This window comes from Medicago sativa, chromosome 4 (assembly GCF_051527215.1).
Source record: "Medicago sativa cultivar Bolivia chromosome 4, Bolivia_mono, whole genome shotgun sequence".
Lineage (NCBI taxonomy): Eukaryota > Viridiplantae > Streptophyta > Magnoliopsida > Fabales > Fabaceae > Medicago > Medicago sativa.
In genome coordinates, this window is record NC_140752.1 from 74,957,269 (window position 1) to 74,961,768 (window position 4,500).

General features: G+C 35.2%; 1 non-coding gene across 1 annotated transcript; it reads left to right on the forward strand.

Moving 5' to 3' along the window:
* The first annotated feature begins 3,306 nt into the window (after nucleotides 1–3,306).
* Nucleotides 3,307–3,413, forward strand: LOC146931870 (small nucleolar RNA R71). Its single transcript, XR_015009136.1, has one exon. It is a non-coding gene; the product is annotated as a small nucleolar RNA R71 (small nucleolar RNA).
* The last annotated feature ends 1,087 nt before the right edge of the window (nucleotides 3,414–4,500 follow it).

Sequence of the window (4,500 nt, forward strand, 5' to 3'; positions counted from 1 at the left end):
TAGGGAGTCACCACCACAATTAGGAAGTTAGGGATTGTCCTTTCCCCCACATGTTGGTGCCATTCTCCCGCCCCATTTAACATTAACAAATTAATAAGAATATAACAATTAAGAACAATTTGATTAATTTTCCCACACAAACTTATACTACTTTTACTCTTAAGACTTTAAAGGGTCTAAGTTAACACTAAAGATAGAACGTGTTCCTTAAAATACCTATTCATACATTTACTCAAGGATTGCAACCGGGTGCTTTTCTCATTGGAGATTTTCACAATAAAAACATGACATGGGTATAGCAAGAACATAAGAAACACAAGAAACTACTTTCATGTACAAGAGGCAACCTTTGAGAAAGAGACAAAACAAAAATTTTCATGCCATTTTTTCATTAAAAACAAGCTACTAGTCATGCCTCTTGCTATAAAAACAAAACAAAAGAATAAAGTTCAAGGGAGTTTGGGAACACTACGACTCTAGACACTTTATTAGGCCCCCCCACACTTAGGAGAAGCATTGTCCTCAATGATTCAAAAGAAAAAATAAAAGAAGAAGAAGAAGAGGAAGGAGAAGAAGAAGAGGAAGAAGAAGAAGGAGTAGAAGTAGAAGAAGAGGAGGAAGAAGAAAGAGTAAAGGAAGAGGAAAGCTCACAATTTTATTGAAGTTCATAAAGTAGACCTTTGGAGGTGAAGGTGTTGTATCATGTTTCAGAGCATTTGATTGTTTTCTTCATTTATTCGATTGCTCCTTTGAACATTGGTTCTTTCAACACCTTGTCTTTGTTGCTCGGTGCTTTATTCTTTGAACTTTGGTTTGCATCCATGCCCGCCGTTCATCATTATAGCTTCCACCGGCTTCTTGTTCATGGTGCAAGTTTGCACCTACCTCCGCTTTATCACCACCATCATCACCATCATTATGTACCTGTGGGTTAGTACCAACATAAAGCAAATTTTCCACCACCTCCGAATTATTTAAGTCCGGATTAGATAGAATAATCAAACAATAAGCTCTAATAATTTTCCATTCATATTGGTAATTGTGGTCATGAGTTCTAAGGAAGGACAAAGTAGTATATAAGTCTAGATAATAGTTCCCCTCTATCCTCTTGATCCTTTAATTCACACTCACCCCAAACTTCCTAGCAATAAAAGTGATGATTCCACCTACCATTATATCACTCTAATCATCCTGTTTCTTGTTAACAATTGAAACAAGATAATCATGCAAATAATAGCAAATGTTAATAGAATGGTTATAAAGCATAGCCCACAACAACAGCTCATCAATCCTCTTCATTCCTACCTCTTTCCTACTTTATATGGTGCAAGCCATAACCCTTTGAAGGTACCTAAGCACAGGGTTGTGTTATTCAACAGCCTAATCATATGTTCATCCATTCCTAGTCTATCCATAACATTAATCATCAGGGTACCTGCAAGCATAGATAGTTCTAGAGATTAGAGAATTGTACCTATTTCTTTGCTTGGAATCCTTGATTTGGATCCCATGATTATGAGTTGTTGATTGCTTCTTGGTTGCACCACTTCTGAAGTCTTCAGTCTACTTACCTTTCTTCTTTGATTCCAATTGACCTTAGTTGATTTGGTGTGGATTTTGGGTGAAGGTTAGGGTTTTGTGTGCGAAAGGTTGGTTTAGTGATGGGGTTGGGGTTTAAATAAGGTTTTTGAGTTTATTGATGAAGATTGGTGGAGAGATTATGGTTTGGTGAAGTTTGAAGAGAGTTATGGAGGTAGAATGAAAGAGGTTGTTTTGAATAACATAAAAAAATAAATAAAAAAAATAATTTTTTTTTTTTTTTTTTTCAAAAAAATTTTTTTTTTTTTTTTTTGGGTGAAAGGTTGGCACGGCCGTGCCAACATTAGCACGGGCCGTGCCAAGCTTCTGTAAAAAGAGGGAAGAATTTTTTTTTTTTTTTTTTTTTTTTTGAGAATTTTTTTTTTTTTTTTTGGATTTTTTTTTTTTTTGGTTTGGTTTCTGGTCAATGGCTTCAACTTTCTTTCCCCTTTTTGCATCATATTTGGACAAATACCTACAAAACAAATTAAAATAACACAAAACAAAAATAAAAGCAATAAAATTCATGGGTTGCCTCCCACGAAGCGCTCGTTTAGAGTCATTAGCTTGACGGTTAGAAAGTGGTTTATCTATCCTATACCCAATCTTTCAGAAAGGGACAATGGCATCAAACTAACATTCTCTCCCAAATCACACATGGCTTTGTCTATAGTTTCAGATCCTATGACACAAGGTAGGGAAAAGCTTCCTAGATTCTTAAGTTTAGGTGGCAATTTGTTTGGAAGTATTTCAATAATATTCATAAACTGCTCATCTAACTTGGACTCATCAAACCCTTGTGTTAATGGAATTTCATGCTCATGAGATGGTGAAACGAATGGCTTTTCATTCTCTCCTATGGCTTTCTCACTTTGAGGCTCATCACTCCCTATCTCTCCTTCATTGTTCTTAATTTTCACAACGGGGTCCTCTAATTGTTTACCATCCCTAAGAGTAATAGCACTTATATGGTTTTTGGGGTTGGTTTCGGTTTGGTCTAGGAGGACTTCGGAGGATTGTGAGGAAGTAGCCACCTGTTGGGGTACTTGAGAAGTCTGAGTCTCATGCATCTTACTGTGAGTAACTATGGAGTCTTCTGTTGATGTAAGTTTGGCAATAGAGTCCTTCAAAAATTCAGTTTGATTTTCAAGCTCTTGGAGCTGCTCGGATTGATTTATACAAAAATTTTCTAAAAAAAGTTCCAAGCTGGATTTTTGAGGGACTCTTTGGTTGTTTGCATAACTGGGTGGTGTTGTTTGTTGTCCAAAAAGATTTTGAGGGGTTTGAAAAAAATTTTGGTTGTTTCTAAACCCTTGATTATATTGAGCATGGTTTACTTGCTTAGGACTTCTAACAACACTACCTAGTTCGCAATCAATGCCAAAATGGCCAAATACACCACAAATTTCACAAGAAGGAGATGCAGAAGAAGAAGAGATGACACTAACATTTATTTTTTCAAATTTTTGGGTTAATGCATCAATCTTAACGGCAAGGTGATCATAGTTAGAGACTTCATACATACCTGCCTCCTTTTTGGAGGGTGAAGAATTAGTGATGGCTCTCTCGTCGGTCCACTTGTAATGATTTTGAGCCATGTCTTCAATCAAGGCGTATGCTTCTGTGTAATTCTTGTTCATTAAAGCTCCACCTGCAGCTGCATCAACATAAATTTTTGTGGTATACAAAAGACCATTATAAAAAATGTGAATAATAAGCCAATTCTTTAAACCATGATGGGGACAAAGTCTAAGCATTTCTTTGAAACGCTCCCATGCATCGTAAAGAGATTCTCCATCTTTTTGAGTGAATTGTGTGATTTGAATCCTTAATTGGACGGTTTTAGCATAGGGAAAGAATCGGGCAAGAAAAACTTGGTTCATTTGTTGCCATGAAAAGATAGAACCAATTTCCAATGAATGAAACCAAGCACTAGCTCTACCCCCTAAGGAGAAAGGAAAGAGGTGCAGCCTTACGGCCTCTTGGTTTGCATTCAAGGTTCCACTGAGTCTTAAAAAGGTTGAAATATGAAAATTCGGATCCTCAGTGGTTGATCCGAAAAATTGATTTTGCTGAACTAACTCAATAAGTTCAGGTTCTATTTCAAAATTGTCATCAACCGTTGGGTACACAATAGCATCGTATGACTCATTTGAAGATGGGATTGCATACTCTATGAGAGTGCATTCCTTAGCCATATCGTTATTATCTTCCCAAGAAGTTAAAGGCAAAAGAAGAAATAGAAAAAGATTTATTTTTTTTTTATATAAAATAAAATAAAATAAAGAGAAAGATTATTTTTTTTTTTATATTAAGTAAATAAAATAAAATAGAATCAAATAAAGATTTTTTTTTTTTTTTTAGAAGGAAATATAGAAACAATAAAATAAAATAAAATAAAACAACGAAAAAGATTTTTTTTTTTTATAGTCTAATCACTATTAAAAAGTTAATCAAATTTCAACAACTCCCCGGCAACGGCGCCAAAAACTTGATAGAGCCAAACCGCAAGCGCACGGCCTATCGAAGTAATAGTAGTAAGTAGAGTATCGTTCCGCTAGGGAGTTGTGAATTCAATTAACTTTTAGAGAATGATTAGAAGAGAAGAAAGATTATGAAATTGGGGGTTAATTGCTGAAGATAAATAACAATAATAATAAAAGAGCCTTGGGATTATTGGTTTATCATAATAACAAACCCTTCACTAGACAAGACTTAAACATCTAATTTCATGGTTTACACCTTAATTTCTAAAGACCGGTTTCCCTTAGCCCCTCACCTTTCCGATGAAAGTCCGATGAGAGTTTACTTCTAGTAACCAAGCCTATTTCACTGACATGATTACTAGAAGATGCATAGAGGATTGAAACTACTCTTTGTCTCAATAATTGCAAAGACTATTTCACTGTTTTGCAATTATTG